Source organism: Salvia splendens, chromosome 5 (genome assembly GCF_004379255.2).
Source record: "Salvia splendens isolate huo1 chromosome 5, SspV2, whole genome shotgun sequence".
NCBI lineage: Eukaryota > Viridiplantae > Streptophyta > Magnoliopsida > Lamiales > Lamiaceae > Salvia > Salvia splendens.
The window spans coordinates 21416301-21438399 of NC_056036.1; positions in this window are offsets into that span (position 1 = coordinate 21416301).

Here is a 22099-nt window from a genome sequence, read left to right on the forward strand (position 1 = left end):
GTTTATAATATGACCTAAAACTGCTTTACAATGACCCTCCGTGTTTTTATTTAATTATTGACCATTGGATTGTCAAATCTCATGGTCAGGATTTGGTCTGGATTTTGTATTGAGATCAAGTTTTGTATTGATCATTTTCCTATATATATATATATATATTAGTTTTAAATGAAATGTGAGTTAAATGAGTTATTGGAAAATAAAACCCAATGGAGTACCATTTATGTTAAAAGTGAACTGGGACTTCTATTTGCGGACGGATTATAATGGAAAAATGGGACTCCTATTCGCGGACGGTATACTCCCTCCGAAAATACTCCATCCGCATACTCCCTCCGTTTTTTGTTCATAGAGACAACCTATTTTCGGCACGAAGATTAAGAATAGTGTGTTAAGTGGATAGTGAATAAAGTAAGAGAGTAAAAAGTATGAGAGAAGGTTATTTTTGTCAAAAATAGAAATGACTCAATTATCTTGGAACTTCCCAAACTAGTAAAATAACTCAATTAACATGGAATGGGGAGTATAAATTAGACATTAGTTCTATTTTTGTTTGTCCCATAAAAAGAATGCATGACCGTTTATGGACGTTTCTCTCTCTAGTAATGTGATTCTCATTCTCCACTATTAATATTTCTATCACTTTTATTTCATCTCTCTTATATTACTATCAATTATACATTAAAACTCGTGTTATTCTCAAACTTTATATTATTATAAAATAGAGGAAGCACAAAAATATAATATGACACAATAATGTGAACAGAAAAATGAAACCACTGTAAAAATCTCATGAACCACGACCTCTTTCGTAAATTAATCTGAGGATGTAACCTTCTATCACAAATAATCTCATTTAACCAACTACAAATATCAATTTAGGACTGGGGTATTAAATGCAAAGTAGTAAGCAATTGAATTGAGGGAAGGCAAAAGTAATCTTACAAAGTATTGTGACTCGACGATGCATTGATGGCGCACTTGATATGGACGACATATCTGCAAAGTCTGCAATGATACACCCAATGTTTCCTCCGCAATGGCTTGCGACATATATCACATTTAAAAGTAAACACAACATATTCTTGGTTTTCTTTTAATAATTAATTAATTCCTCTCCTAGTTTTATAGTAGTAATTGATAAGAAACAGAATCGGACCAATATTTACATATGGAGAAAGGAATATACCAACCAAATTAAATTTGGCCAGCAAAGAATGTAATTTTTCTTTTCTTGGAATGTCTGTTTAGAGGGAAATCCAGTTATATTCTTCTAAATTTGAATACTACTATAAACAAATTTGCAAATTGTATTTGTGAAGGAAGTTCTTCCTGTTGGTTTCTGGGGATTACAAGAGATAAAAGCCGGGCGTAATACAACCCAAAAGAAGGAATACAAGAAACGAAACTGAACTGAATTACAAAGAAACAAATAAATCGTGAATGTTTAGCCGAGTCGAGGAGGCCTCTTCCCGCAAGACGAGATACGCCCCGGTAGTGCTCTTCGGTTTGGCGTTTCGTCCCCAAAGGTAAAACGACTACGTCTCTTTTGATGCAGCACCGCAATCAGTAGAGCTCCGGCGAACTGGATGGAGGAGAGGGCAGAGCTTCGACAGAAAGACAATGCAGAGAGGGAGAGAGCTTATGATGCAGAGAATGCTTAGAATTGTGTGTCCTAATGCAGTGGTATGGCTAGCCTATTTATAGGCCAAGCCACCATGCAGGGTCAACCGAGCCATGAAGGCTCATCATGGCAGATTCGTAACCGACGTCGGTTACGAGCGTGTGGCAGGCGTGTGCCTTTCGCATGTGGAGCGTGTGGATTTCTCACGTGGCAGCCGTGACTGTGCCTCGCTTGACGACGTGTCAAGCCACTTGGATTGCTGACTCGGCGGTGGTCCAAAAAGAATAGTTTGGGCCAAGCCCCAAGCCTAAAGATTTGTCGAGATCGAAGTCCAAGTCCAAGTCCAAGATCAAGAGAGCACGTGCACGAGCACGGGCTCGGGCTCGGGCGGGAGGGCGGGCGGCGGCGGCGCGCGCGTGTGCGCGCGTGTGGGCTCTTTCACCCATCTTGGTCCACTATAATTATTAAGTAACATAAAGTTACTTAATTTATACACATTAAAGGATGTGTTAATCCTCCAATGTGGGATAATTAACACTAGTTAATTATTCCCTAAGCTCCAACTCCAAGCTTTAATTAAAAGCTAATTATGCCCAACTTTAATCCACTATTTCTCACTCACCGGAAATCGGATTTGAGAAAGTGAATATACTACATTTATCTACGTAAAATGTAGATCGACGCTATGTCATTTAATTTCACAAAATTAAATGTCTCGTCACATTTATTATTTGGTCAAAATCCATTGACCGGGCATATTTAATACCATGATTTCTACACTTCCTAATAACTTTCTATTCGGTGTTCAAAACCGCCAAAAATTCGAGGCTAAAACAAAAAAATTAGAGAACTATTAACATAACCATGTGCAGAATAATTACTACTACATCCGTTCCATAGTATTGGAGTCATTTTGCTATTTTGATATGTTCCATAATACTTGAGTCATTTCTCTTTTTAGTAAAAGTCAACATATTTATTCTCTCCTATTTTTTCCTCTCTTACTTTATTCTCTCCACTTTTTCATCTCTCTTACTTTATTATCTTTTTATTTAATACATTACACATCATTTTCTTAATTTTCGTGCCGAAAATAAATGCCCCCACTACTATGGAACGGAGGGAGTACTATATTTGGTGTCTACAAGAAATATGTTAATTTCCCTTTTGACACTGATTTAACTTATAATGTAATCAAATATAAACTCTAAATATTGTATAAACTCCATTTTATAATTTGGACCATTAGAAAATTTCAATAGATGACAAAATTGTTAGGTTTGGTATAATGAAAAGCATGTTTCAAGCAAGTTCGCACGAATATAATCTTGCTTGTATACGGAAAACTCTACAATCCACTTTTAACCCGATTCAGTATTATTCGAGTAGTATCGCACTAATAGGATCAGTATATTATTATATTGTGTTTGCTTGTGCATTTATAAGATATTTTATAAAAATTTAAATGTATAAGAAGCAAACAAAGTCTAAGTCTTTTGCTTAGTAGACTGGTTGTGGGCGTCGTCCACTTTAAGGTAACACAGTCGGTTCTATGTAATGTTTTGCAAAAGAAAAAGAAGAATTTCACAACCCAGATAGGCTTAGACTACCTATCGTGAAAAGTTGCAATGTCAGTCCGATTATTTCTAAGCCTTTCTGAAATAAGATGACGTTGGTGTGGTAGAGCACTGAATGGATCTAACAGCAAGGCGTGTCTTTATGCTATCTACTGAAAGACTAGGTCTTGATAAAATACTATTTCTTAATCTACATACGTTAGCATTGAGCATACGGTATTGATTATGCACTACTTTGACTTATCAAAAGGTGCGGGTTTTTCGCAACCCAATAATCCTGATATATTGGGTAGTGATGATTAATATCTAGCGGTGCTAGGATTGCTATTATGTTGAATCGTGCGCGAGGTGAGTCTCGTTTGATAATGTCCTCAAGAGGAGTTTGAACAAGGTTTTTATTATTCGGAAACTGACCAGTTGGAATTTAATTATTCCATGAATAATAAATAAGTGTTTCTTGTTAAGTCCACTCTCGGAATTAATAAGAAGTTAATTAATTAAGTCCATAGCAGACTTTAATTAATTAATGGACATTTATATCTTAAGCGCGAGAAATAAATAATAAACAAAACGGAAACCCAGATTACTTTTAATTTCGGATTTGGATGGGGAGGTCAATATTACTTCTGTAGTGGCTGCTCGTAATATTTTAATATAAACTTGTATTAAATTGTGGGTTCAATTTAATTAGTAAAAAGCTAATTGGGGTGAGCCCATATCCAAAACCTTCCATAGATCCCTGACTGGGCTCAATATGAACTTAATATAAATAGGAGAATAAAGGAGACAGAAAAGACAATTAATTTTGCAAGGAATTTTCGTCCCCCTCTTCTCTCTGAAGTGGACGAAATTTTCTCTCTTCTCCTTCGTGGGGAATTTGTGTCTTCTTTATTCGAGTCCTAGTATTTTGATAAGATCAGCCCACCCTGATATCGAGATACAGTTTGGGAACCAATCAAAAGCTCTGTGGTCTAGTATTGAAGAACTTCGTGGAGAAGTCGCGAGCAATCGACGATTCTTTGGAGAATCAAATCGGTAACTCTAAACCGTAGAATTCATGTTTTAGGATTTATATTCTTTAAGCATGAATTATATGCGTTCTAGCATGCAATTATGTGTTAACATGTGAATAGATTAATCTCATAATCTGTCAAATAGATTTATTTGTTTTGTACAAGTCTTCCGTTGTGCAAAGGGCTCCAAACTCCAACAATTGATATAAGAGCCAATTTTTTGCTCTGATTATGTGAATTAATTTCATGTTATGTGAATTGCTTGAATTCATGAGTTTCTTCGTTGGTGATTAACGTGTGACACATCTGACGGAGAATATATATTCTTTACGCTAATCCCTTATTCAATTAGAATTGATTGCGTGAATGTCGATATGTGATTACTAATGTGTATATTTTGTAATGATTGCATTGTGTTAATGATTTGATTAATGCTAAATCAAATTGGTACCGTGAATCAAATGCGACTCTATATTTTAATGCATTGGGGCACTATTCGGTCGGAAATCGCCATGTCGATGGTTGCAGCAGCGTGTTCGCTGTGATGCAGCGGCAGCCCAAGCCTTCATGCTGGGCAGTCTGTGCGACGCGGACAGCGGCGTGCGTGCAGAAGCGACGGAGCAGTGGCTGCGACGCGGCAGTGGGGAAACGAGGCAGCAGCAGCAGCGGCGATCGGGCAGCGGCGGGTGTGACGACGCAGCAACAGCAGCGTCGGTATCCCGCAGTGCAGCGCCAGCGATCCGGCGATGACGCGCTCAAGCAGCCGAGGACGGCGGTCTGCCATGAGCGGCGCTGGCGGCTACAGAGAGCAGCGGCTGTGATTCGAGTGGGAGCCCTTCGTGGGCGGTTTCCCATACTCGAGTTCTACGTCGCTTGGCCTCGTTCCGTGACTTCGCTTTCCAAATTTTGATTAGTGTTTTCAAATCCTTGGATTCAATTTTGGAAATAATTCAAGATAAATATGAAAATAAGATTTGAATATATCTTTTGTGGATTTTATATATTATATGAGATTTATTTATGAATTAAATTATGGATTAATTAGATTTTTTCCTTATTTAATGGATTTGTAGGGATTTTAATTTCTAGATGAATCCTAGTTAAATTTGGATAATGACAATCTAATTTTTTATCTATATCCTATGGATTAATTTGGATTTATCTCTAGACAAATCCTAGTTGGATTTAGATAATGATAATATTATTTTATTCTTATCCTATGAGTTTATATGAATTTATTCATAGATAAATTCTTGATGGATTTGGATAGTAATAATATAATATTTTATTCTTATCCTATGAATTTATATGAATTTATTCATATATGAGTTCTAGATGGATTTGAAGAATGATAATATAATATTATCTAATTCTTTGGATTTATATGGATTTACTCCAAGAATAAATCCTAGATGGATTAGGATTAATATTAATATTAATTTAGTTTTATCCTATGGATTTGAATAGATTTAATTCTATTAAGACAAATCCTAGATGGAGTAGAATAAACATTAATCCAAGTTATCCTTATCTTTTGGATTTATATCCTAGATAGATTAGGATAAAGATAATACTCCCTCCGTCCCATTAAATATGCAACATTTGCTTTTCAGCACGGGATTTTATGTAGTGTTGTTTTGTGAGTTAATGAAGAGAAAGTAAAGTAAGAGAAAAGAAAAAGTAGAGAGAGTATTGTTTCCATTTTTAGAAATGTTTCATTTTTAATGGGACAGATCAAAAAGGAAAATATTTCATTTCTAATGGGACAGAGGGAGTATATAAGAAAATCTTTATTTAATTGGATTTAGATAAATTAATTTATCGAAGAAATCGTAAGTAATGTTTGATATATTCTGGATGTCTATTCTAAATAGAATTAAGATTTGTATAAATCTTGGTTGATAGGATTTTATTTTATCTTATGGATTATGATGGAATTGTTTCTATCTAGTAATATCCTAGTACGATTTAAATAATGATAATCCTAGAGCAACGTTATCTTGAATCGAAGGATTTGATTTTATCGAAATAAAATCTAGAATAATCCTAAATGGATTTAGATAGTTAACACTATCTTGATAAATCCTAAATGAATTTGGATAATCATCATCCATGATAAAACTTAATTATTTAATTGATTCTCCCTGGACTAGATTAAATAATTATCGTTAATTATCCAGTGTGTTTAAATGTCATGCATTAAATGGATTTATTTGTTTATTTGGTGTTTATCTTTTTAAGTGGATTATCTGTCTTATCTGCTTATGTGATAATTATGCAAAAACCATATAAAATATCTAAGCGATAATTTTATCGTCACCCATTATGTGGGGACAATAATCCTATGAAATAGCAAGTTCATATGGGCAGACTTCTCAAATATAAATAGTGTGAACTAGAAAGTAGTTTCTAATATTATCGCCACCCATTATGTGGGGACAATAATCCTAAGAAATTACAAGTTTCAGAAGTTCATACAGAATTTATGAGATAGTTTGATTTTGTTATCAGCACATGAGCATTGTTATGGGAATGTGTTGTAGAAACTAAATTCTGTAATTCTAAATCTGATGGTCGTGCTTAGGCAACATTAGGCGGCCATGCCATTATGTGGTCTCTGGACTATTCGTCGGTGTTGTGACCAGTAAAAATGTTAAAGTTGTGAATGAGTATTGACCTCTTATGGAGGGTACCTGTTTTCGATTTTACAGTTGCAAGATACATAATTGTTTTGTGGTTATTTGCGATTATGTATTGAGCATAAGTATGTGATAATAAGTTAATTTGCCAAATCTTCATTATGTCATTCAATATTTTGTCAACGATCCTTAATGAAAAACTTGAATTCCAAAATTATGTAGACTGGAAACGTGAATGGATAAGATTCTCATCGCTAAAACATGAAGTTTATACTCAATTATTCATGTCCTCCATTTCCTCAACATAATTCCACGAAGATTGTTCGAGAATGCATTATGCATGTACTTGACAAACTCTTTGAGGAATAAGGTCAAGCTATTTTCTTTTAAGTAGTGAGACAAGTCTTGGTTAGTAACGATGAAAGATGGATATCAATAGAATCTGTCCAGATGATACGATTGGAATATCCTAGAGGGACAGAATGTTTTGAGGAATCTTTTGATCACTCAAATAGTTTTCTGACTCAAGTCATCGCCTAAAGTAATAAGAAATGACTACAAGAAGGTTTAACTGAAAAGTAGAAAACCTTCAGAATATTAGTCGTTATATTACTGTTAGAGGAAAGTAACATGATAGATGGTGAATTCATAAAGGCTGCATTTTTTCTAAGTCCTAGTTCATTTGAACAAAAGACTAGATATGAAAATGGGAGAGGCTGAATTGTCATCAATGTTTGTTTAAAAGCGAAGTGAAGATGCTTTGTAAGTTGGGTTGACCTCTTTTACAGAAGTACAATGACTTACATGACAATGCAACTTCTAAGTAAGAGATCTTGATCCAGTTAGGCTTTTGTTGCAGTGGGAGCTATTAATGCTCAATTATTTTTTTTATGGTTGATGTTTAAGGCATCATAGTATTGGAACAATATAAATGCAACAAATTGAGTATCAAACAACACATCAACTTCTTAAATAATGAATGATAAAGTATTTATGGCTCTTAGTATTAAGGCCAAGAAAATACTTAGCAATTGTTCAAACTGATCTAAACTATCGAGATTTTAACAATTTATTTGTTAAATAGCTTGAGAGTTGAGAATGTCTGTTTGATGCACTGTAAGTTATAATCATTTTATTTAGATCGCTTATAGAAGTGCAACATAGAAAGACTAGCAAGTCTCAATGGTTTACACCATAAGGAGACGAGCAATGGGTTGTGATCGCATTCTTCTAAAGAATGTGATAGTTATGTAAGAAGGAATCGAAGTCTTTCTAAGACAAGTTTGATTAAGTGATGAGTTGTACTCATGAAAATCTTATCATTCATGGGATAAGCGTTAGATACAACGAGTTCCACATTAAAGAAACTGCCAACATCAGTACCTTCTACAAAACACGAGTTGTGGACTAGAGCGACTCTAGTCTAGCACATCTCAAGATGTAAGTTCGCGCGAATATAATCTTGCTTGTATACTGAAAACTCTACAATCCACTTTTAACCCGATTCGGTATTATTCGAGTAGTATCGCACTAATAGGATCAGTATATTATTACATTGTGTTTGCTTGTGCATTTATAAGATGTTTTATAAATATTTAAATGTATAAGAAGCAAACAAAGTCTAATTCTTTTGCTTAGTAGACTGGTTGTGGGCGTCGTCCACTTTAAGGTAACACAGTCGGTTCTATGTAATGTTTTGCAAAAGAAAAAGAAGAATTTCACAACCCAGATAGGCTTAGACTACCTATCGTGAAAGGTTGCAATGCCAGTCCGATTATTTCTAAGCCTTTCTGAAAATAACGAGTTAAACCACCCTTATAACACCACATCATATTTTCGGAAAATAAAAAGATTTGTAAGGAAAGCCCACCTCGTTGGTTTAATCAATTCAATATCCACTTAAGGCAACCCTCGTTCCTTGTGCTCACGTACACACAATAACCCTTGGCAATCATCACAACACAAATCAGCCTTCCATAAATTCACATTACCATGCATGTCCTATCGTTACTTTTATCATTCCCTTAATTTACTCATCCCAACATTCATCAACCTAATGAACAACATGCCATAATATTTCTCAACGTGTTACACATAATCACGTCACAGGATACCTTCCCAAATCAAACATGCATCATATAATTCATTAAAACTTGGCAACAAGTGATATTTCCACATAACAACAAATCTGGCAGAACTGCGCGGTTTGTTTGTAAAAATCACCAAACATCCATCCGACCTCATATGAAGCTACAATTTGGTCACAACATAGTAGACACATTCAAGTTCATCCGGTTACAATTTCTCACTCAAATCATGTCGATTGGTCAGTCAAAACATTAATGCAACTCTCTGGTCGGAGCATAAAAATTCTGGCAGCACTGCGCAGTTTATTTGAAAAATTCACCAAATATTCATCCGATGCCCAATAAGGCTGAAATTTTCACAAATCACAGAAGATACTTCAAATTTGATCCAGTTCAAAATTCACATAAAAATGAGGCCATTTGGTCGGTCAAATAGAAAACGAAACTTTCTGGGCGAGAATATAAGTTTCTGGCAGAATTGCGCAGTCGACTTCAAAAATTTATTAAATATTCATCTTTCGTCAAAAGGGGCTGAAATTTACACACCACACAGAAAACACCGTGAAGTTTACTCAGTTAAAAATTCGAACCAAAATAAGATCCTTTGGTCAGTTAAACTCACGTCGGAATCTACTGTCCGAACACCACAGTTTTCAGGTCTCAAAATTTCGAAATTAGGGTTTCTTCCTCATTCAACCAAACACAATTTTTCTTGCTTCCCACACACAAACATGCTTCAAAAGGTTCTCACAATCATGTTCTCATATAACCACACATCATTCACCAATGAATCATTCAAACTTTACACATATTCATTCACAATCGCATATTCACAGTTTTTCTCATACAAACACAAATTCCCACCGATTAGTTTTGCGATCTATGATTCCTACACTCACTATATGCATGAAGGAATCAAGAACAAGGTTTCAATGGAGAAGATGAGGAAAATATTTAGTTATACCTTCTTGAATCGAAAACCAAACGGTAGAAGCAAAGATTGATGCGATTCGTCGGGAACTCTTGAAAATCAAACTTCAATGGATGCAAGAACAATGATGAAAGAAATTTTGGAGAGGATGAAGAGAGAGAGGGGATGTGAGGCACGAAAATTATGAGGGAGAATGGGGGCTAGGGTTTAGTTTAGGTGATTATATAGTCCTAGGTTTAATCCCATTAATTAATTAATTAATTAATTGTGGAGGAATAAAATAGAGGCCAATAAATATAATCCCACAATTAAAAGGAAGACAAAATATAAAAAATTAGGTTAATAAATTCAATAAGGAATTTATTTGGTATTTACTTGGAGAGCAATAGTGTCACGACCGCCCCTAGGGTTAATAAAAGCGGGCGATCGCGACTTAAATGGGCTTAATGGACAGGCATAGAAGACTAGGGTTTTAAACAAGAGTTTGACCAAGAATCTAAGTTTAATAAATAAAACAACCAAAAGTATTTATGTTCAACAAGTAAATGACTAAGGGTTTAGCATTTATTCAAAATAAGTAACGAGTTTGCAAATATCCCAACTGAAACAGTTTTTTTCTTTTTTTTTTTAAATTTAAATAAAAAGTATGTAAAGCAAATATCACAGCGGAAGCATCCAAGAGAAGAGTGACGTCATGTGTGAAGACACAACGACACTCGGAGTTTCAAAACAACCATAGTTTATTATAAATTCCTGCTCAACACCACCAACCGCTCGTCGCTGCTCAACCTGCACATAGAGAAAACATATGCAGGGCTGAGTACTTTTGAAAATACTCAGTGGCTCATGCCGAAAACATTTTAAATAAGAGTACATATTATCATGCCATTCGTAGGTAACCATCGGGGTTTGAGCTTTATAAAGGCCCGAGGCACCAAAATATTTTCCATTGTTTAAAATAGCGACTGCGCAGTCATTTTTCCCCATCGTCATCAACCATATCTGCCAATACATGACAAGGAATGCGGCCGCAAACCAGGTCACTAGACCAGCCAGCCCGTACGCTAGCACACAGTCTACCATAGGTGTACACTAATCCAAGTAGGGTTTGCGGCCCTACGAGGACCCGAATTCGATTTATATAACAGTGGCAACAACCTCATCAGATAGGCACGTTAAAACAAATCACGACATGATAATCGCTTTAAACCACCCTTATAGCTCCACAGTCATACGTAAAAGATTTTAGTAAAAGAAAACCCACAAAAATGTAGGGTAGAAAAGAAGCCCACCTCGACCGTTTAGATTTCGACTACTGCTTTCCCTTTGTTATCACGCTTCGCGCACAAGTTATTACATTTAGATAATATATATATCTTATCAGTCACAACCATCGACTTAATATTATGCATGTCTCTATCGTTTTCCCTTTTCCCCCTTTGAACAGCGCATCATGTCATCACATATATCAATCAAGTAATTCACTTATAACAACATAGTGTTTTTGTCAAGATAGAAATCTGGCAGCACTGCGCAACCATTTTATAAAAATTATTAAAATTTCACCCTACTTCCGTTGGGGCTAAAACTTTACCACAACGCAGTAGACTCATCAAATAACTTCCAGTTTAAATTTCATATTAAAATACCCCTTTTGATCGGTCAAAAAGGACAACGTAACCTACTGGTCGAGAAAACATTTTCTGCCAGAAATGCGCAGTCAATTTTAAAAATTCACCAAAAATCGATCTTTTATTCAAATGAGTTAAAATTCACAAACAACATAGAAGACATCAAGAAATTTACTCAGGAAAAAGAATCGATCAAATCGGAGTTCATTTGGACGGTAAAATGCATGTCGGAACATACTGTCCAAACTTACAGCTTTTCATGCCTTTAAAAATTCGAATTAGGGTTTATCCCTATTTATTCAAAATCAACCTTTTCATGGGTTTAACACACAAACATGCTCAAAAGGGTCCTTATACTCATGCTCTCATAACATCATACATCATTCACCATAGATTTATTAATTCATCAAACAAATTCATTCAAAGCGCAATCAAACATACACACACAAATTCCCACCGATTGAATCCTTTAGATTTGAAATCCCTACACTCTCTACATTCATGAGGGAGTCAAAGAATGTTTAGATAGGGAGGAATGAAGAATAGGGTCTGATTTTTACCTCTCTTGGACGAAACAAATGGTAGGAACGAATAAAAACCTTGCTTCTTCAACAATCTCTTGGAAAATTCGAAAGGATCTTGAGTAGAGTAGAAGAACAAGTGTGGGAGAGTGGAGAAGAGGGAGGGGCGTGTGATTGAGGTGTGAGGCGTGTGATTTGAGGTAGGGTTTAGGAGTATTTTATTTATAGAGTTTAGGGAATAGAATATCTCCCAATTAATTAGAGAATAATTGGAGAATAATCACAATAAAGATGGGAGAGATTTAGGGAGATTTGATGGAGGTAATTGGCGTGTAATTGATGGAGAAATAAGGAGAATATTTCAAAAATCATGGCTATTTAATTAGCCTTTGATTTAAATTTGGTGTTTTCACGGAGCAGAATAAAATAATACGGAGCAGGAAAATTAATAAAAATCCTCCCAAATAATATGATAGTAGGTGTGTGAAATATTCCTCCCACAAGGAATAATTTTCAAATCTTTAATAAAATAGAGTAGGGAAAGATTTGCTAGGACATTCCAATTAAAACATGGAAAGAAATAATTAAGGGATCAAAATAAATAATGAATAATTTCCTTCTCCTACAAATTAGGAGATTTCGAATCCCCCTAAGAAAATAATAGCGGCCGATTTTTATCAAGAAGGAAGTAAGATAATTAGGCTTTAGGATTTAATTTGGATAATTATCCCAAAACAAATAATTAATCCAAGAAATAGAATTTCTCTCCAATAATTTGGTAGTAGCCAATATTTCCACAATAAAAGGACAAGGTAATTATTTATGATTCTATCTTAAATCTCACTCCCCTTAAAAAATATAATTCACCGCAATATATTTCATTCCTCATCAATTAATTTAAGCCACGCCATAAATCAACGAAATTGACTAGGTCAAATCAAAATTAGGTCATCGAATCAATCACATAACAGTTCATCATTTAATTCGTGACAATCAAAGCAATAAATGCAATGCTTAGGGTTCCAAAATTAGGGTTCGAAAAGTGGGGCGTTACATCCTACCACTCTTAAAAGAAATTTCGTCCCGAAATTTGGTACTCTCATGAGAAGAGTTCTGGGTATAGATCCATCATCTTGTCCTCAAGCTCCCACGTGGCTTCTTCGTGCCCGTCGTTTCTCCACTGCACTTTCACGTACGCAACTGGTCTATTCCTCACGTTCTCGACCCTTTGGTCTAGAATCGTTTGGGGTCTCTCCTCGTAGCTCAAGTCTGGGTTCAACGCGACTTCTTGGTAGTGAATCACGTGCTTTGGGTCAAACACGTATTTCCGCAACTGCGACACATGAAAGACGTTGTGCACGTTCCCAAGGCTCGGGGGTAGCGCCAAACGGTAAGCAACAAGACCCACTCCTTCGAGGATTTCATAAGGTCCAATAAATCGCGGTTTCAACTTTCCCTTGATACCAAAACGCGTTATCCCTTTCGACGGGGATACTTTGAGAAAAACCTTGTCGCCAGCTTGAAATTGTAAGTCGGTTCGTCGTACATCCGCGTATGACTTTTGTCTGTCTTGAGCTTCTTTTATCCTCGCACGAATTTGTCGAACGATTCTAACCATTTCTTCGACTGCGTCGGGCCCGAGTACCCTTCTCTCACCAACTTCGTCCCAGTAGAGCGGGGATCTACACTTTCTCCCGTACAAGGCTTCGTACGGAGCCATGTTTATCGTTGCCTGGAAACTGTTGTTGTAGGCGAATTCGATCAATGGGAGTGCGGACTCCCAACTCCCTCCTCGGTCCAACACCACGGCTCTTAACATATCCTCGTGGGCTTGGATCGTTCTTTTGGATTGCCCGTCCGTCTGCGGGTGAAAAGTGGTGCTGAAGTTCAGTCGAGTGCCTAGCTCACGTTGTAGGCTGATCCAGAATCTTGATGTGAATTTCGGGTCATGGTCAGACGTGATCGTCACGGGGACTCCATGCAGTCGGACTATTTCCTTTATATACACTTGAGCTAGCTTGTTTGATCCATAGGTTATGGGTATCGGTATGAAGTGTGGACTCTTGGTGAGTCGGTCTATAACTACCCATATGGCAGTATTCCCTCTTTGCGTCTTTGGCAAGGCTGTCGCAAAGTCCATGGCAATGTGCTCCCATTTCCACTCGGGGATTTCTAGTGGTTGCAACTTCCCGTAAGGTCGTTGATGTAGAGCCTTCACCTGTTGGCAGGCTAAGCAGCGCTCCACAAATGCCGCTATATCCCTCTTCATACCATTCCAGCACAAGGACTTCTTCAAGTCTTGATACATCTTCGTACTTCCTGGGTGGGCGGTGTAAGGAGTCTCATGTGCTTCACTCATCACTTCATTTTTGAGTTCTTCGTCACTTGGTACGCAAAGTCTCCCTTTGAAGGTAAGGGCGTTGTCGGATTCCTCGTGAAAATCCCCCGATTCGCCAGTTCTTACTTCGACTCGAATTTCCTCAAATTTCGCATCCTTTCGTTGTGCTTCTATAATTCTCGACCTTAGGTCAGGTTCAACAACTAAAGTGGCGATTTGCGCTTCCACTGTTTCTGGTGCTCTCACCACTTCCAAACGCATCTTACTAAACTCGCGGACCAGACTTTCTTCTTTGGTGAGGAAAGTGGCCAATTGGGAATGACTCTTCCGACTCAAGGCATCTGCCACTATATTTGCCTTGCCAGGGTGGTAGTTGATGCCACAATCGTAGTCCTTCACCAATTCGAGCCACCTTCGTTGTCGCATGTTTAAATCCTTTTGCTCGAAGAAATATTTCAGGCTTTTGTGGTCCGTAAAGATCTCACATCGAACTCCGTAGAGATGATGTCTCCAAATCTTTAAGACGTGTACCACTGCTGCTAACTCCAAATCGTCGGTTGGATAGTTCAACTCGGGCGGTCTCAATTGTCGGGATGCATAAGCAATCACCTTGTTGTTTTGCATCAACACACATCCAAGTCCCACCTTCGAAGCGTCCGTGTATACCACATAGTTCACTCCAGGTTCTGGTACAGCTAAGATGGGTGCACTAGTTAGCTTTTCCTTCAAAAGTTGAAAACTAGCCTCGCACTCGGGAGTTCAATTGACTTTCACTCCCTTCTTGAGTTGTTGTGTCATGGGCCTCGCTATCTTGGAGAACCCTTCTATAAACCTTCGGTAGTACCCCGCCAAACCTAGGAAACTCCGAATCTCGTTTGGTGTTGAAGGTGCTTTCCACTGTTGCACCGCCTCAACCTTAGCGGGATCTACTCGAATTCCTTCTTTCGACACGATGTGACCAAGGAAATTTACTTCCTTAAGCCAAAACTCACACTTGCTGAATTTGGCGTACAACTTCTCGCTCCTCAAGGTCTCCAAGGTGTTTCGCAGATGTTCCTCGTGCTCCTTCTCATTCTTCGAGTAAACTAGCACGTCATCAATGAACACCAAGACAAACTTATCCAAGTAGGGATGAAACACTCGGTTCATCAAGTCCATGAATACCGCAGGTGCATTCGTCAAACTGAACGGCATTACGACAAATTCATAGTGACCATATCTCGTTCGAAAGGCCGTCTTTGGTACATCTTCTCGTCGGACTCTCAACTGATGATATCCGGACCTTAAGTCCATCTTCGAGAATACACCGGCTCCTCGAAGTTGATCGAATAGGTCATCTATCCTTGGCAGTGGATATTTGTTCTTGAGAGTCATCTTGTTCAGCTCCCGATAATCGATACACATTCTCATTGATCCGCCCTTCTTCTTTACAAAAAGCACAGGCGCGCCCCATGGTGAAACACTGGGTCTAATAAAACCCAGGTCCATAAGCTCTTGGAGCTGTATCTTGAGTTCTTCTAACTCCTTAGGCGCCATTCTGTATGGTGCCTTAGACACAGGTGCCGACCCTGGTGCTAGATCGATGGTGAACTCCAACTGTCGATCTGGCGGTGGTCCAGGCAAGGCTTCGGGAAAAACGTCCGGAAATTCCGTACGACGGCTACGTCTTCCATTTTTCTTTCTCCTTTCTCATCTCCTTGTAGATAGACAAGATAAGCAGAACGTCCTTTCCTCATCATCGTACTAGCTTGGAGCGCGGAAATGACAGAGGTTCGCCGGTTCATCGAGATTCCATAGCATAAAAGGTGGGTTCCTTGCCTGGGGCTTGTAGAGATATATGTCTCTCCTTACAACGAATCGTCGCAAAATTCGAGGTCAACCAATCCATTCCTAAAATTACGTCAAAGTCCCCAATCGCCATAACTTGCAGATCATGAGCGACTATCTTAAGGCTTCCCATCATAATTTCTACGTTCGGGCATGTTCGTAAGATTTCTATTGTCCCACCCACTGGTGAAGACACTATCATCTTATGTTCAGATTTGTTAACAGGCAAGCTCAAAGTATCCACACATAAGTCAGATATGAAGGAATGCGATGTGCCCGTATCAAACAACACAATGATAGAAGTGTTGAGGATTTTACCCATACCTTCAGGTTTCCGTTCTCCTGGTTCCCTTGTTCGATCTTGGGTTGTTTCCGACTCAAGGCATATGCTCTAGCCTGAGGAGGAAGTCTTGGGCGGTAGGGTTGTTGCTGTCGCGGAGGTTGATCGCGATTTCCCCTTGACCCTGTTTGTGGTGCTCTTGGTTGCATGCGGGGTCCTTGAGTGTTCTGCCTCGACTCCATTGTTACCCTCTTACTCGTACATTCTCTAGAGAAGTGACCGTTTCCTCCACAGTTAAAGCACTTAGGGGTGCTCTGGATTCTACACTCTCCAAAGTGGTACTTGGAGCACACGTTGCATTGGGGTGGCTTGGGTCGAAAGTCGCCTCTCTAGTTAGATGAGTTTTGCCCTCCCCCATATTGCAGTTGGTTCTGGGTGTGCTGATACCTCTTGTTGTCATATGAGATTATGTTTCCCTCCCACTTCCGTTTTTCTCGAGAGTGGTGTGGTGGAGGTAGTGCCAAAGTAGTGTTTTCCTTCGCTTTCTCCTTGGGCATAGCTGCCTCAATGTCTAGCGCAAGGGCCAGTACTTCCACATAGGGAAGTCTCCCACGACTAGCCAACGACATCCTTATCTCTGGCCATAGTCCCTCACGGAACTTCTCGGCCAGCTTCTCATCGGTATCAACTTGTTCAGGTGCGTACCGGGTCATGTTGTTGAGTGCACGGTCGTACTCGGTCACAGTCATGCATCCTTGGGTTAAATTGTAGAATTCTGCCGCCTTTGCTTTTCGATAGCTCTTGGGCCCATACTTATTATACATCTCGGCCTTGAAACCTTCCCATGTCATCCCCGTTACTTGCTCTCGGGGCATTGTCTTCATCCGTGTGTCCCACCAGAAGTCAGCAGACTCGGTTAGTTAGTAGGTCACACAACTCAACCGTTCTTTGTCATTGCACCCCAAGATTGCGAAAATGCGCTCCAATGAGCGTATCCATGATTCGGCCTTGGCCGGCTCTCCCATTCCATCAAAGACGGGAGGTTTCTGACCTAAGAACAACTTCACGATCTCATGGTCAACCGGAGGTGGAGAAGGTGGTGGTGGAGGGATGGGTTGCGTCACACTCTCCTCCATCGCCTGAGGGGTAGGTTCGGGGTTCCCACGTCATATGTTACGTCTTGGCGGCATTCTGATTTATCACAAGAATTATTATTGTATTTATTCGAAATCCCAAGAACAGTTGTGTGGTATAGTTGAAAGGTGGAAATCAAAGGGAAATTGCATCATAGAATAATAAGGAGCTTTTGCAAGACACTGTATCGAATATAACTGCATAACATGATAGCAAGAGAGCAATCACCGAATGGTGTAGCAAGAGGCAATTGCGTCGCGAGGTAGCAAATGAGTGATTGCTCAACAAGATAGTAAAGGATAGGAGACAATTTGTACAATAGAGTGGCAATCATAGGCTTTCAATAGAATGGTAAAAGACAACGATAGTAGGATATGATTGTGCAATAGGACAACAAAAGACAGTTGTATAATGAGATGGTTAGGATGGTTTCAAATTATGGCAAGAAACAATTGTATCATCGAGTAGCAAAGATAGTATGTCACAAATAATTGTGCAATTAGGAAAAGGACGATTACAATGTAGTATAGCAAAAGGTAATCGCACAGTTTGAACAATAAGAAATGATATCAAGTTATTGCACAATAGAATAGCAAAAGGCAAAAATTTCCATAGAATTATCAAACGTTGCCTCCAAGAGGTCTTAGTTCCATTATCATCATCAAAACAAAAGGGTAAAACAACGTGGAAAGAGAAAAACTAGAGTCAAGCAAAAAGGTAAAGTATCAAAAACGTGGGAAATCGAAATAAAATATTCCAGAATTATTATGTTTAATCTTTTCCATCCTTATCCTCCTTCGCCCCGGTCTCTCCAACGCTCTCTCTATTTGGGTCCTCCTCCTCCTCGTGTTCCTCCTCCTCGGGATCCTCTTCCTCACTTTCTCCTCGACACCTACGGGTGGAGGTACTATCCCGGGCATCCCATCGACCTCTCTGTCGATTCTTAGAGGGGCTGAAACGCGCATCCCGAGTCTCATTCTCTTAGGAACACAGGAGACATGTGGCTCCCTGTCGCAGCGATTCCTTCGCATGCGGGCTTGAATAGGCGGATAGATATGTGGAGGTGGAGCATGTGGCGGTCCGTCAAAAGTAGCTGTCATAGCCGGAAGTAGCACCTCTATAAGGCCAACCAAATCACCCCGCGCGGTGTAGTCAGGCGGGCTATACCATATGAAAAATCGAGATGCCTGAGCGGTCCACTCGTCCCAAGGCTGTGGTAAAGTGTGGATGAGCTTCTGGATCCCCTCGTGATGGGTGGCTCCCCCATACGCATAGGCGTTCATCCACTTATCATAAAATCCGGTGACATAGGACATAAGGAAAAGCTTCCCATCCCACTCGTAGTCTTGGTAGCGCTGAACTGGGTGGTCCCTATTGCTGGAGTAACGATTTCGCATTGTGGCATAATATTGATGGACCATCAAAGGGAAAACAAAGAAAACTCAGCATCAGTCCAACGATAGAAGGAAGCAATGGGGTGTAAGTTTTAAGAAGAGATGCTGAGAACATGATGCCTATGAAGATGGCTATGTATAGCAAAAGATTTAGGTATGTAAGTAGCATCATGTCAAAGTTTTGAATATTCCAAGGTTATTGGTTCGTGTGTTTTCGCGTTTCGTCGAGTCGTAGCATGCCGACTTCCCCATAGGCTACTTGCCTTGCACTAAGCATTTCACATCTCTACGTTCATTATTATCGCAAAGTATTCATTGCACCAATTTATAACTAGGTATAGTAGCATGCTCAAGTTCACCATCATAGATATTGTTTCACAATGTAATCGCATAAGCATCATAAAATTTCATCCAGCTCATAGGTTTAACGCATATTCGAGTAACATATACAAGTTTATTTTCATAACAACATTTGTCATCTCGGCATAAGCACAAATATCCATTTCACATCATATCAATTCATCAACCCATATTCCAATCAAAATTTTCAACATGATATATAATCTCAAATCCCCATAGAAGTACTTTCATTCATGCAAGAGTAATATTCCCATCGATATTCCCAACATTTCACAGTTCATATCAAATTTCCATCAACATACTTGTTACCTCATTCCTCGTGGTTGGGCAGGGATGAGTTGTGGTGTTTGAGCTTCCGATGTTTATCATTTAGCCAAATTACACATGCACGGATTTTGACTCAAAAAGACTTTTGGGTCCAGAGCAGAAAGAACTGAGGCTTTGATACCAAACTTTCACGACCGCCCCTAGGGTTAATAAAAGCGGGCGATCGCGACTTAAAGGGGCTTAATGGACAGGCATAGAAGACTAGGGTTTTCAACAAGAGTTTGACCAAGAATCTAAGTTTAATAAATAAAACAACCAAAAGTATTTATGTTCAACAAGTAAATGACTAAGGGTTTAGCATTTATTCAAAATAAGTAATGAGTTTGCAAATATCCCAAATGAAACAGTTTTTTTCTTTTTTTTTTTAATTTAAATAAAAAGTATGTAAAGCAAACATCACAGCGGAAGCATCCAAGAGAAGAGTGACGTCATGTGTGAAGACACAACGACACTCGGAGTTTCAAAACGACCATAGTTTATTATAAATTCCTGCTCAACACCACCAACCGCTCGTCGCTGCTCAACCTGCACATAGAGAAAACATATGCAGGGCTGAGTACTTTTGAAAATACTCAGTGGCTCATGCCGAAAACATTTTAAATAAGAGTACATATTATCATGCCATTCGTAGGTAACCATCGGGGTTTGAGCTTTATAAAGGCCCGAGGCACCAAAATATTTTCCATTGTTTAAAATAGCGACTGCACAGTCATTATTCCCCATCGTCATCAACCATATCTACCAATACATGACAAGGAATGCGGCCGCAAACCAGGTCACTAGACCGGCCAGCCCGTACGCTACCACACAGTCTACCATAGGTGTACACTAATCCAAGTAGGGTTTGCGGCCCTACGAGGACCCGAATTCGATTTATATAACAGTGGCAACAACCTCATCAGATAGGCACGTTAAAACAAATCACGACAAGATAATCGCTTTAAACCACCCTTATAGCTCCACAGTCATACGTAAAAGATTTTAGTAAAAGAAAACCCACAAAAATGTAGGGTAGAAAAGAAGCCCACCTCGACCGTTTAGATTTCGACTACTGCTTTCCTTTATTATCACGCTTCGCGCACGAGTTATTACCTTTAGATAATATATATATCTTATCAGTCACAACCATCGACTTAATATTATGCATGTCTCTATCGTTTTCCCTTTTCCCCCCCTTTGAACAGCGCATCATGTCATCACATATATCAATCAAGTAATTCACTTATAACAACATAGTGTTTTTGTCAAGATAGAAATCTGGTAGCACTGCGCAACCATTTTATAAAAATTATTAAAATTTCACCCGACTTCCGTTGGGGCTAAAACTTTACCACAATGCAGTAGACTCATCAACTAACTTCCAGTTTAAATTTCATATCAAAATACCCCTTTTTGGTCGGTCAAAAAGGACAACGTAACCTACTGGTCGAGAAAACATTTTCTGCCAGAAATGCGCAGTCAACTTTAAAAATTCACCAAAAATCCATATTTTATCCAAATGAGTTGAAATTCACACATAACATAGAAGACATCAAGACATTTACTCAAGAAAAAGAATCGATCAAATCGGAGTTAATTTGGACGGTTAAATGCATGTCGGAACATACTGTCCGAACTTACAGCTTTTCATGCCTTTAAAAATTTGAATTAGGGTTTATCCCTATTTATTCAAAATCAACCTTTTCATGGGTTTAACACACAAACATGCTCAAAAGGGTCCTTATACTCATGCTCTCATACCATCATACATCATTCACCATAGATTTATTAATTCATCAAACAAATTCATTCAAAGCGCAATCAAACATACACACACAAATTCCCACCGATTGAATCCCTTAGATTTGAAATCCCTACACTCTCTACATGCATGAGGGAGTCAAAGAATGTTTAGATGGGGAGGAATGAAGAATTGGGTCTGATTTTTACCTCTCCTGAACGAAACAAACGGTAGGAACGAATAAAAACCTTGCTTCTTCAACAATCTCTTGGAAAATTCGAAAGGATCTTGAGTAGAGTAGAAGAACAAGTGTGGGAGAGTGGAGAAGAGGGAGGGGGCGTGTGATTGAGGTGGGAGGCGTGTGATTTGAGGTAGGGTTTAGGAGTCTTTTATTTATAGAGTTTAGGGAATAGAATATCTCCCAATTAATTAGAGAATAATTGGAGAATAATCACAATAAAGATGGGAGTGATTTGGGGAGATTTGATGGAGGTAATTGGCGTGTAATTGATGGAGAAATAAGGAGGACATTTCGAAAATCATGGCTATTTAATTAGCCTTTGATTTAAATTTGGTGTTTTCACGGAGCAGAATAAAATAATACGGAGCAGGAAAATTAATAAAAATGCTCCCAAATAATATGATAGTAGGCGTGTGAAATATTCCTCCCACAAGGAATAATTTCCAAATCTTTAA